At 45.1% G+C, this 14,174-nt stretch overlaps 1 protein-coding gene across 1 annotated transcript in view; it reads left to right on the top strand.

Moving 5' to 3' along the window:
* LOC116968964 (amyloid beta precursor protein binding family B member 1 interacting protein) overlaps positions 1-14,174 on the top strand; it is a 126,808-nt gene continuing 112,634 nt past the window's right edge. Inside the window, exon 1 of the mRNA XM_033015954.1 lies at positions 1-117. The gene's annotated coding sequence lies outside the window, so the exon portion shown is untranslated. The remainder of the gene's footprint in view (positions 118-14,174) is intronic.

Raw genomic sequence — 14,174 nt, forward strand, 5'->3', positions numbered from 1 at the left:
CTGCCCCAGTGAAAACTGATTGGTAAATGTTACTCAAATAGAGAACGTTGAATATTACATAGTGCATGCTCGCTGCTCAAATTTGAAACAGTTTTGAAGATCAGAAGATATTCAAAGGTGAGTTTTACTCCATATCAAATATTACTATATATATTAATATTTATCATTGGAACCCATGATATCACATGGAGCCATAATGAAGTGCGATAACTCGGATTCCATGGTTGGTGTTGCTCACAAAGAACTTTGTCACTCTTTTAAAGTCATAACTCAAGGTATGAAAATTCAAAGTTAGAAAAAAAAGTGGCAAAGACAACCTTAGAGAACTTATTTACATTAATGTTGAAAACCATGCTTTGCTCGTGTTGTCAAGAATTTAAATCTTGTTGCAATCTATGTTTTTAAAATGGTACGAGATGCCTCCTGAATCCTGTGTTCATTTCTTTAAGTTGCATAAAATAAATGTCATAACTGTAATATTGCATGGAGTTCCAAAGCAAACAGGTTGACAGAATAGAAGTTCTTAGTAATTACGAAATAACTTGACCAATTCCTAAAAATGTCCCGGTAACATTGCAAACAAACAATAGTGAAATAACATTATGTATATTTTTCTTGATGTTTTATCTTGTGAAGGATAAAGAAATGGCAAGTATTGGAAAGGGCAGAAGAAAACAGGGCTTGGCTATCTAACAGAAATTTGATCTTTCTTTCAACCAGAAGAATAGGATTCCTCGTGAATGGGCCGTTTGAGATGTTTTAGCTCAGGGGGAGAATTTCAGAACTGATCCTGTAAAAGTTCATATGCACTTATCTGAACCTCTGCAAAATCCAACTTGTGGGAGCTACTGTATAACTTTTTCCTACAGCACCAATAGGGGGAGAAGAGGGGCTCACGATACACAGACTTGTATTTGAGCACTGGATTAAATTGGCAACAGCTGCAGAGACGCAGCCTGCACAAGAAGCCCTGTAGACATGGAGTAGTGATTGTGCTAAGCCAGACTTTGAAACAAAATTCTAATTATAAATTAAGTTCACGTTCACAAGTTATAGGAGAAGAATTAGGCCATTCGGCCCATCGAGTCTACTCCCCCATTCAATCACGGCTGATCTCTGCCTCCTAATCCCAATTTCCTGCCTTCCCCCCATAACCGTTGACACCCGTTCTAATCAAGAAATTGTCTCTCTCTGCCTTAAAAATATCCACTGACTTGGCCTCCACAGCCCTCTGTGGCAATTAGTTCCACAGATTAACTACCTTCTGACTAAAGAGGTTCCTCCTCACCCCTTTAATTCTAAGGCTATGATCTCTGGTCCTAGACTCTCCCACCAGTGGAAACATCCTCTCCACATCCATTCTATCAATTTCCTTTAAATCTCTCACCCATCCCTCTATTCTTTGAGATGTCACTGTCAGTCAAAGGTCATGGAAAAGACTAATGCGATGTGTAAAAGGACCTATGTCCCATTTTTGGAATAGCATTATATGAGAATTTGAAATGTGAACCCATTGCCACACACAAGAAAATCTTAAAATGCTGTACTTGCAGAGGACTGATGAGATAGTCAAATTTTTAGAATCATCGCATCAAAGAACATGGAAACAGCCCTTCAATAATAATAATAATAAATTTTATTTATGGGCGCCTTTCAAGAGTCTCAAGGACACCTTACAAAAATTTAGCAAGTAGAGGAAAAACATGTAAGGGGAATGAAATAAATAGTAGAGACATGACTAGTACACAAAGTAAAGACAGAATTCAATTCAAAACACAATATGAGGCAATTCAAGCACAGATGAAAAGGGACGGGGACGTGGGGCTAAGGATAGGCAGAGGTGAAGAGATGGGTCTTGAGGCGGGACTGGAAGATGGTGAGGGACATGAAATTGTGGATCAGTTGGGGGAGGGAGTTCCAGAGCCTGGGAGCTGCCCTGGAGAAGGCTCTGTCCCCAAAATTGCGGAGGTTGGACTTGTGGATGGAGAGGAGACCGGCTGATGTGGATCTGAGGGACCGGGAGGGTTGGTAGGGGGAGAGGAGGTCAGTGAGATATGGGGGGGCCAGATGGTGGAGGGCTTTGTAGGTGAGGACCAGGATTTTGTAGGTGATCCGGTGGGAGATGGGAAGCCAGTGAAGTTGTTTGAGGACTGGAGTGATGTGATGCCAGGATTTGGTGTGGGTGATGAGTCGGGCGGCTGCGTTCTGGACCAGTTGGAGTCGGTTGATGTAGGTGGAGCTGATGCCAAGGAGAAGTGAGTTGCAGTAGTCCAGTCAGGAGGAGATGAAGGCATGGATGAGTCTTTCAGCAGCGGGAGGTGTGAGAGCCCTTTGGCCCAACCTGTCCATGCTGACCAAGATGCCCATCTACATACATTTCCCTGTGTTTGATCCATATCCCTCTCAACCTTCCCGATTCATGTAACTGTCTCAGAGACTTTTGGATGTCACAATTTTTTGCTTGGGCAGCTTACAACCCATCGGCATGAGTATTGATTTCTCTAACTTCAAGTAACCCTCGCTTTCCTCTCTTTCGGTCCCTCCCCCAACCTAGTTCTCCGACTAGTTTCATCGTCCTTCTAATTCATTTTACTGATTGTATGCATCCAAGTCACCTTCCCCTCAGTTAACAATGAACCATTCTACATTTCCTTAGCATCGTCTGCTTTGATCTGTCGTTTTCACACCTTACCCCCATATCTCGAGACTCCCTCTCCGCTGACTCACAATCTGAAGAAGGGTCTCGACCCAAAACGTCACACATTCTTTCTCTCCAGAGATGCTGCCTGTCCCGCTGAGTTACTCCAGCATTTTGTGCACATCTCTCTCCTTTCATGTCAGGCTCTTGGTTGGTCCGGATGAATTTGGTCGCCACTGAAATGAACAAGGAGCAATCACTGACTGAAAGACTGGCTTGTAATCTCCTTCCAGAAGCTTGAAAATGTGTGCCAGTTTGATAATCACAAAGGCCAAGTGGAAGACATAGAACCTTTCTTGTGGCTCTCAGGGGAGTCACCCCATTCATTTTGCTTTGGAGGAAACTGGAACACACACGTGTGGACCTGTAAGGGGAGGGTCGGAGATGTCAGGTGCTTCCTTGTCTCTTGTCCTGGCATGAGCTGAGCATAAAATCAAGGGTACAATTATTACACATGGCTCCCAATTGCAAAACACTAGGAGTCTTATTGATGGCAATTAGCAGAGAAAAAAGTCTGTCTGACATTAGGCCCATGTCTCATCTGCTTGCAGGACTGTTCTGGTGACAACGACAAACTACATGTGCACGTTACCTTTAACAAAGATAATATCCCATGGCAAGTCATAGATTAGGTTGCCTTTCAAGAGGATAATAACCACTAATTGCTCATTATCCACCTGTTCTTTATACCGCCTTAGGATATGGTAGGACCATTTGTGTTTTTCCTTTTTCTCATGAATGTTTTTTGTTTATTAGAATAGGCATGGGAAACCTGTATTGTTTTTTTGACAACTAAATGTGTCAACTGCTGTGCAATGTCCAAAGTTGCTTTTTGTTGAAATATTCAATTGCTTAAGACTGTCTTAATTGACACAGTTCACTGACAGAATGGCCTGTTTGTAATGATATTGAAGCCTTCCTGTGTGAAGCAGGTTCTCCTGAGTTTGTGCACAAAGTGCTAAGCAGCTCTCTGCCAAACAAAGCCTACGTGCGCTGAACCAAACTGGGATTCCAGTCATCAGAGCCCCGTTGTTTCAGTAGATTTGATGTCAAAATTAAGTGACATCAGAAATTGCGCGAAAAGGAAGGTGTTTTCATGAGATGTGAAGTAGCCAAAATTGCTGATGATGCGAAGATAGAACGGTTAGCTATTATCAGGAGCCTGCAAAGTGACATGAAGAGTGTAGGAAGGAACTGCAGATGCTGGTTTAAACCGAATATAGACACAAAATGCTGGAGTAACTCAGCGGGACAGGCAGCATCTCTGGAGGGAAGGAATGGGTGACGTTTCGGGTCGAGACCCTTCTTGTGGTGAATCTCTGGAACTCCCTGCCACAGAGGGTAGTCGAGGCCAGTTCATTGGCTATATTTAAGAGGGAGTTAGATGTGGCCCTTGTGGCTAAGGGGATCAGAGGGTATGGAGAGAAGGCAGGTACGGGATACTGAGTTGGATGATCAGCCATGATCATATTGAATGGCGGTGCAGGCTCGAAGGGCCGAATGGCCTACTCCTGCACCTAATTTCTATGTTTCTATGTTTCTATGTTTCTGACTTGTTAGGGATAAGGGAAACGAGAGATATCCCTGATGTGGAGAGATAAAGAACAATGAATAAAAGATGTGCAAAAAAGTAACGATGATAAAGGGTATACCTTTCTGACCTCAGTCTCCTCCATTATCAGAGTGAGGGTAAATGCAAATTGGAGGAACAGCATCTCATCTTTTGCTTGGGCAGCTTACAGCCCAGTGGTATGAATATTGATTTCTCTAACTTCAGGTAGCCTCGTCATTCCCTCTCCCTCTACCCCTCTCCCACCCAAGTCGCACCAGCTTCTCATTTTCACCCTACAAACAGCGAACAATGAGAAGCATCACCCTCACTCTGATAATGGAGGAGACCACGGACAGAAAGGTCTGTGTAGGAATGGGAAGGAAAATTAAAGTGTCCACAACCGGGAGATCAGGTTGGTTCAGGCGGGCTGAGCGAAGGTGTTCCGCGAAACGATCGCCCAGTCTGTGTTTGGTCTCGCCGATGTATGAGTCCCAATCTTGAACAATGGATACAGTAGATAAAGTTGGAGGAGGTGCAAGAGAACCTCTGCCTAACCTGAAAGAACTGTAGGGGTCCCTGGACAGAGTCGAGGAAGGAGGTATAGCAAGAGTGCAGGTATTGCATCATCTGCGGTTGCATCTGCGGAAGGTATCTGGGGAGGGGGTGGTTTGGGTGGGAAGGGATGAATTGCATCTTCTGCGATTGCAGGGAGAGATACCTGGGGAGAAGATGGTTTTGCATCTTCTGCGGTTCCAAGGGAAGGTACCTTTGCATCTTCTGCGGTTGCAAGGGGGGTATCTATTGAAGAAGGGGCCTACTGAAGAAGGGTCTCCAAGCCTAAACATTACCCATTCCTTCTCCCCAGAGATGCTGCCTGTCCCGCTGAGTTACTCCAGCTTTTTGTGTCCCTCGCACTTCCTCCATGGCATAGCTATGGGCACCCGAATGTCCCCGGCTATGCCTTCCTCTTTGTAGGGTACATTGAACAATCCCTGTTCCAGGCATACACTGCGCTGTCCCTGAACTCTATCTCCATTACATTGATGATTGCATCGGTGCTACCTCCTGCACCCATGCAGAACATATGGACTTCATCAACTTCACCTACAATTTTCATCCTGCACTCAAATTTACTTGGACCATCTCCGACACCTCCCTCCCATTTCATGATCTCACACTCCATCACAGGAAATAGACTATTGATTGCCTATTACAAACATACTGACTTCCTCAACTATGTAGACTACACTTCTTCCCACCCTGTTTCCTGCAAATACTCTATCCCCTACTCCCAATTCCTCTGTTTACACCACATCTGCACCCAAGATGACATCCGAGCTGTCCTCATTCTTTAGGGAACGGGGTTCTCCTCTCCCATCATAGATGAGGCCCTCATACATGTCTCCTCAGTACCCCATAGCTCCGCCCTTGCTCCTCCTCCCCCTAGTTGCAACAGAGTCAGAGTCCCCCTAGTCCTTACCTTCCACCCCATCAGCCGTCGCATGCAACACATAATCCTCTGAAATTTCTGCCACCTCCTACGGGATCCCACCACTAGCCACATATTCCCATCTCCACCACTTTCCGCCTTCAGCAGAGACAGCTCCCTCCGCAACTCCCTGGTTAACTCATCCCTTCCCACCAAAACCACCCCCTCCCCAGGTACCTTCCCCTGCAACCGCAGAAGATGCAACACCTGTCCCTATACCTCCTCCCTTGACTCTGTCCGGGGACCCCGACAGTCCTTTCAGGTTAGGCAGAGGTTCACTTGCACATCCTCCAACGTCATCTACTGTATCTGTTGTTCAAGATGTGGACTCTTACACATCGGCGAGACCAAACGCAGACTGGACGATTGTTCCGCGAAACAACTTCGCTCAGCCCGCCTGAACCTTCCTGATCTCCCGGTTACTGGACACTTTAATGCTCCTTCCCATCCCTACACAGTCCTTTCTGTCCTAGGTCTCCTCCATTGTCAGAGTGAGGCTAAATGCAAATTGGAGGAACAGCATCTCATATTTCGCTTGGGCAGCTTATAGCCCAGTGGTATAAATATTGATTTCTCTCACTTCAGGTAGTTCCGGCAATCCCTCTCTCTCTTTTTGCATATCTTTCATTCATTGTTCTTTATCTCTCCACATCACCATCTATATCTCTTGTTTCCCTTATTCCTAACCAGTCTGAAGACGGGTCTCGACCCGAAACGTCACCCATTCCTTCTCCCCAGAGATGCTGCCTGTCCCACTGAGTTACTCCAGCTTTTTGTGTCTATCCACTGGGTTGTAAGCTGCCCAAGGGAAATATAGTTGTACTGCAGTTGTACAGGGTATTGGTGAGACCACACCTGGAGTATTGCGTACAATTTTAGTCTCCTAACCTGAGGAAGGACATTCTTGCCATAGAGGGAGTACAGAGAAGTAGAGGGAGTACAGAGACTGATTCCTGGGATGTCAGGACTTTCATATGAAGAAAGACTGGATAGACTCGGCTTGTACTCGCTAGAATTTAGAAGATTGAGGGGGGATCTTATAGAAACTTACAAAATTCTTAAGGGGTTGGACAGGCTAGATGCAGGAAGATTGTTCCCGATGTTGGGGAAGTCCAGAACAAGGGGTCACAGTTTAAGGATAAAGGGGAAATTTTTTAGGACTGAGATGAGAAAAACATTTTTTATACAGAGAGTGGTGAATCTCTGGAATTCTCTGCCACAGAATGTAGTTGAGGCCAGTTCATTGGCTATATTTAAGAGGAAGTTAGATGTGGCCCTTGTGGCTAAAAGGATCAGGGGGTATGGAGAGAAGGCAGGTACGGGATACTGAGTTGGATGATCAGCCATGATCATATTGAATGGCGGTGCAGGCTCGAAGGGCTGAATGGCCTACTCCTGCACCTATTTTCTATGTTTCTATGTTTCTAAATAAATAGGTTGAGTAAGTGTGCAAGAAGTTCACATTTGAATTACAATGTGGAAAATACCAGGTTATTCACTTTGGAAGCAAATTATTATTAAACCATGTGAAGCTACAATATGTTGCAATGCAAAGGGACCTGGAGTAAGCTTCCACGTAGTATAAAGAATTGACATGCTGGTTGAATGAATAATGAAGGAGGCTGATGGTATGTTGGTCTTTATTTCAAAGATTATGGAAGATAGACATAAGGAAGCTTTTGATGTAACTTTAATGGATGCTGCAGAGCCCAGGACTGATATGTTGAATAGAGTTTCATCTCTATATTCAAGGAAGGATATCTGGCAGTAAAGGATCACTTGGTTAATTCCACTGGGATGAACGGGTTGAAGCATGATGAGCAAGTTGAGTCTATACTCACTGGAGTACAAAAGAATGGAATGGTTTTAAGATCAGAGGTGGGAATTTCAATGGGGATCTGAGAGCTAGTTTTTTTTTACACACAGAGAGCAGTTAATATCTGGAACACTCTGCCAAAGGAGATGGTGAAAGAGGCATTTATTCAGACACTGAAATAGGAGTGGCATAATAGCCCTGTCCCACGGTACATGTTCATTCCAAGAGCTCTGCCGAGTTTAAAAAAAATGAAACTCGTGGTAAGCACGGAGAATGAACGTAGCGGGTACGTCAGAGCTCGGGGGCGTCTCTTAGCGTTAACGGCAGGTACTCGGGAAGACTCACTACCAGCAGGTCAGCTCGGGAAGACTCGTGAAGATTTTTCGAAATGGTGAAAAACGTCCACGAGAGCCCCGAGTACCGACGAGTGGCCATTACCGTAAATCTCCGAGTTCGAATCAGGGCAAACTCGGGAGAACTCTTGGAATGAACTCGTACCGCGGGACAGGGGTTTAAAAGGGTGTGGTTATTCTGCAGGCAAATAGATTCGTGAAGATGAGCAAAAACGTTGGAAAAGACATTTCTGTGCTGCTCAACTCCATGACTCTGTGACTCTAGAGGTGACTTTATTAAAATGTCATAGATTTAAGAGTGATTAACAAGCTAGATGCTGAGATGTTTCCCAAATGAGGATTATCCTGAATATAGAGCAATAGTTTCAGATTAAGGTGTCACCCATTTCAGTTTGAGTTGAAGAAGAATTATTTTTCTCTCAGGAGGATGTTACTTTTGATGTTACTTGTGAAGGCTATGTTATTGAATATATTCAAGACAGAGATTGTGTAGATACTGTATGTAAATATCTAGGGAGCGCAGGGTTTACAGAGAGAGCACAAAAAAAATTGTTTTCAGTCCGAGATTGGATCAGCTATTATCTTAGTGAATGGTGGAGAAGACACAGTGGGTGAATTGCTTCTGTTTCTAAGGTTCTTATATTCCAAGTGAGATTTTAAAAAAAGAGAAATAATTTTGAGAAAGTAGGCAGCACTAAAACCATTTGCCACCCTCCTTCATAACTTTGACATCAGGAAGAAGTCCTTAAGTCATCATGTCACAACACTACAAAGGGAGCATTAGTGTGAACTGGTGTCTTCAGAGGTTAAGGGAAATCCTTAAGTAGCTGACAAATACGTATACTGTAAGATTGCAAGTTAGACATCTCTAGAGAAAAGGGATAGGTGACGTTTCGGGTCGAGACAAGTCACATGCTCCTTTTCTCCAGAGATGCTGCCTGACTCGCTGAGTTACTCCAGCATTTAGTGTCTATCTTCAGTGTAAACCAGCACCTGCAGTTCCTTCCTTCCAGAACAATTGCATGTGTTGCTCCCAAAGTCATGGCCACCCCTCCATTTCACCGACGTTGCCTCAGGAACCTTGCAAGACTCATGAGGCACTTTGCTGCCAACTGCTGCACTGCAGACATCAAAAATAAAAGGCTCCCGCCAGCAATGTGCAAAGCCTTAGATTGCTGGACGATGTCCATTTTACACAATAATACAATATACAATACAAATTTATTGTCATTTGAGCCCCAGTGAGACTCAAACGAAATTGTGTTTCCACAGCCATACAAACAAAAACAATATCCTACAGACATACACACAATTAAGTTCACACAAACATCCATCACAGTGAACCCACTGTGATGGAAGGCAAAAGCCTTTTCTCTCCCCTGCTCTCCATGTCTCTCCCGATGTCGAAGCCCCAGGCGGACGATGATAAGTCCCACGGTCATTTTAGGCCGTGCCGGGCGATTTACGGCCCCGCTCCCGGTCTAGAAGTCTCGAAGTTGGAGCCCCCGGCGGGCGCTGTAATGTCCCATGGCCACGAAGCCGTGCCGGGTGATGTACTTCCCCGCTCCGGGTCGTTCCAAACCCCGCGACACGGGCTGGAGAAGTCGCGTTGCGGGAGCTTCGGGAAGCGGTCTCTCTCTCCCCCCGGACCCGCGAGCTCCCGATGTCCCAGTCCACCGGACCAGCGGCTGCGTTGCTGGAGCCTCCGAGCCCCAGGAGTCGAGTCGCAGCAGCGAGTCACCACCGCTCCCCACGTTCCGAGGCCGGCCAGCCCCACGATGGTGAGTAGTCCGCACCTCCACAGTCTCCCGAGCCCCCGGGTCGTTCAGGCTGGAGGCCGCTCCACGGTGCTAGGCCCCAACGACAACGGAGACCCGACAGGGAAAAGGTCGGGTCTCCCGGACAGGGAAGAGATTTTAAACGGTTTCCCCCCCCCCCCCCCCCCCCCCCCACATATACACATTTAAAAACCAGTATTAAAAAACACCAAATACTACATTTAACTAGGCAAAAAATAAAAAAAAGACAGACAGGCTGTAGGACACGTGGTTATATCAATGCTGCTCCTGCCTTTAGAAATATCTCTTTGGGAACCTCCTGCTGTAATTACACTTTGGACAACGATGCTGGCTCCCATACAACACCGTACTTCAGAAACTTCAGCACGTTCCTGTGCAAAGTACTTATGATACAGAATCATTATATATCATAACGAGTACTTTAATTTGTATACATACAGAGACCATCGAAGTGAGTAAACACAACATGGCTGCCCACATGCACGAGGTGGCGGTGGTGTGGGAAACCTGACATGGATTATGGATCAGGTCATCAGCAGCAAAACCAGACACAGATCAAATCAGTAATATTGTCTGATCTACAGTTCCTACTCCCACTGCCCTCCCCACCCTCCTCCCCCATGCCACCACTCTGCCATCCACTTCCCTTCTTGCAAACATGCCTCAATGTATCCAGAAACTGAAAGACTCTTAGTTGTATATCTGAGGTCTAAACTGTGAGGAAATTATAGTGTGATTGATTGATAGAAAGATACAGCATGGAAACAGGCCCTTCGGCCCACTGAGAACGCGCCGCCCATCATTCGCCGTTCACAGTAGTTAAACGTTATCCCACTTTCACATTCACTCCCAACAAACTCAGGGCAATCTACAGAGGTCAATCAACCTATAAACACACACATCTTTGGGATGTGGGAGGAAACCTTAGCACCAGTGGGAAACCCACAAGGTGATTGTGTAAACTCCACACAGACAGCACCCGAGGCCAGGATCAAAGTCGGGTCTCTGGTACTGTGAGTTCTTCTGCAGTTGTATAGGGCTCTGGTGAGACCACATCTAGAATATTGTGTACAGTTTTGGTCTCCTAATTTGAGGAAGGTCATCCTTGTGATTGAGGCAGTGCAGCGTAGGTTCACGAGATTAATCCCTGGGATGGCGGGACTGTCATATGAGTAAAGATTGAAAAGACTAGGCTTGTATTCACTGGAGTTTAGAAGGTTGAGGGGGATCTTATAGAAACATATAAAATTATAAAAGGACTGGACAAGCTAGAGGCAGGAAAAATGTTCCCAATGTTGGGCGAGTCCAGAACCAGGGGCCACAGTCTTAGAATAAAGGGGAGGGCATTTAAGACTGAGGTGAGAAAAAACTTTTTCACGCAGAGAGTTGTGAATTTATGGAATTCCCTGCCACAGAGGGCAGTGGAGGCCAAGTCACTGGATGGAATTAAGAGAGAGTTAGATAGAGCTCTAGGGACTAGTGGAGTCAAGGGATATGGGGAGAAGGCAGGCACGGCTTATTGATAGGGGACGATCAGCCATGATCACAATGAATGGTGGTGCTAGCTCGAAGGGCCGAATGGCCTCCTCCTGCACCTATTTTCTATGTTTCTATGTGAGGCAGCAGCTTTACCAGCTGCGCCACTCTGCCCCGCTACCCTGGCAAATCTGACCTATCAAGGTCACAGTTTCCGAAACAAAAACAGAGTTACACGATTGGGGAAAATAGTACTATTTTGGAACTGGGAAGTTATTTTAAATAGCAGAAGGTGGATTGCTAACACTACAGATAAGTGGTAAAATAACACAGGCAGTTTATACAGGCCCAGAACTCTTAGCTTAAACAGTTACAAATTTCCATGTGAACATGTAACATTTTGCACATTTCACATTAGCTCATGTGGCGCAGCTGGTAATATTGTCAACAGTAGATCATCACAAGGCCGGTAGCTGGTTCAGAACTGCAGCTGCTCATCTGTTGTTGATGCAAAGTTGATTTGAGTTTTAAAGTTCCAATAAGCATTGTGAATGATTTTTTTTGTTTAAACACTGCTGATGTTGGAAATCTGAAATAAAAACATAAATGCTGGAATCACTCAGGCAGCATCTGTGGAAGGAGTAACAGCTAATATTCCAGATCTGAGACCCTTTCACAGAACTGAGAAAGAGATAAAAGGAAAGCATCTAAAGTGCTGGAGTAACTCAGCAGGTCACGCAATATCTCCGGAGAACAGGGGGAGACGATGTCTCGGGCAAGACCCATCTTCAGACTCGTTTTGGGTCAAGACTGAAGAGAGAAAACAAGTTACTTTGTGACTGTGCCATGTTAATTTATGGCAGTGTCACAAATTAACTTTTTTTCACACATTCCTAGTGATGAAGTTTGACTGATAAGAGGGATCTGGCATCTCATGTTGCGAGACTACTCCAGCAGGCTCACAAACAGTGGGGCAGATCTGGCCTTTGTGCTATTGCATGGTGAGAATAAGTTGACAGCCTGATTTAATGATGATGGAAATCGGAAGAGTGGCAAAATAAGTTGATTATCTCTATTGCCCTTTGTGCCCCATTACACAAACAATACACTGTATTAATTGTTCCAACCATATAGACACGGAAAACCAGTTTTACATTAATTATCTGAAAGTTGATTTTATTCAGTTTACTTGCACTTTAGTGGATGCTAGAGAAACATTGTTTTAAAGCCAATTGAACTTTAACCACTGACCCATTTTCTCCCCTTGACTACCTGATGTTGAAATAAACTACTCAAAATACCTCGGTTATTTCTTCCACCATCGTGTATTTCAGAACTTACAACCACATCATATCGAAGAACACTTATTTCTTCACCCAATTGCTTCCTTAGCTTGTATCTTGTTGAGTCCGCCTCCTATAGCTCAGTTACTTCTAGACAAAGCTATTTCACCCCTGGTTAGCTTCATTCACTTAATTCGCTGTAAACCTGAGGCCGTCCAAGACTTCATTTCCTGTCCTAACTTGCAGGAAGATACTAGAGTCATGGAGTCATTAAGGCAGCTAGTCGTAAATCATAGAATATGGAGTCATATGGTCATAGAATCATGGACTCATAGTATTATAGAGCCGGAAAATCGTCGTTTCATAGATTATTAGTCATAGTCATGGAATCATAGAGTCATGGAATCAAGGAGTCATAGAGTTGTAGATTCAACACAACTTTTCAAACACGGGAGTCATTTGCACACTCAGAAGCTGAGTTCCAATTTCTTGTGGTCTTGGATGGAGCTGTTCCCAAACCATTATGTGAGAGTGTAATTGAAATCCCCCCAGGAAGACCTCCTGAAAATGTGGCACCTAGGCCAGGTAAGGCAGCTGTTCTCAACTTCGTCAGCACTTCCGCAGCTGATCGGTGGATCGAATTTGCCCCGTGTGGCTGGGGTTCTGGAACCCCAGCCCGACTGGAGCCGGCAGATCCATCCCCTTAGCCGACTTCCGCGGCCGACTTTGCGGGCTGGTATCTCGATAGCCTCGGCGGTCCGTTCCGGTACCGTACCACTCCTCTCGGAGGCCGTGACTTCTGTTGGTCCAGCAAAACTGTTGGTACAGCAGGCAGTGAAGAAAGCGAATGGCATGTTGGCCTTTATAACAAGAGGAATCGAATATAGGAGCAAAGAGGTCCTTCTGCAGTTGTACAGAGCCCTAGTGAGATCACACCTGGAGTATTGTGTGCAGTTTTGGTCCCCTAATTTGAGGAAGGACATTCTTGCTATTGAGGGAGTGCAGCGTAGGTTTACAAGGTTAATTCCCGGCATGGCGGGACTGTCATATGCTGAGAGAATGGAGCAGCTGGGCTTGTACACTCTGGAGTTTAGAAGGATGAGAGGAAATCTCATTGAAACATATAAGATTGTTAAGGGCTTGGACACACTAGAGGCAGGAAACATGTTCCCGATGTTGGGGGAGTCCAGAACCAGGGGCCACAGTTTAAGAATAAGGAGTAAGCCATTTAGAACGGAGACGATGAAACACATTTTCCTCGCAGAGATTGGTGAGTCTATGGAATTCTCTGCCTTAGGTGGAGGCTTTCAAGAGAGCTAGATAGGGCTCTTATAAATAGCGGAGTCAGGGGATATGGGGAGAAGGCAGGAATGGGGTACTGATTGGGGATGATCATCCATGATCACATTGAATGGCGGTGCTGGCTCAAAGGGCCAAATGGCCTACTCCTGCACCTATTGTCTATTGTCTATTATCTAGTGTCTATTGTCTATTGTCTATTGTCTATAAAACGGATAATCCAGCAAGGCTCTGAAACCAAGGATGCCAGAAAATCAGTGGTGGACATGTCTATTATTTAACTTCCTAATTAGTTGTTGCACCTTCATGTTGACCCTCAGTAACATTTATATAAGATCCCTTTGAGAATCAACTACACCCATTTTCTCACTATTTAAAAGAAACCTATGATTTTCTGATTTGTTTTCCA

This window comes from Amblyraja radiata, chromosome 2 (genome assembly GCF_010909765.2).
Source record: "Amblyraja radiata isolate CabotCenter1 chromosome 2, sAmbRad1.1.pri, whole genome shotgun sequence".
Classification (NCBI taxonomy): Eukaryota; Metazoa; Chordata; class Chondrichthyes; order Rajiformes; family Rajidae; genus Amblyraja; species Amblyraja radiata.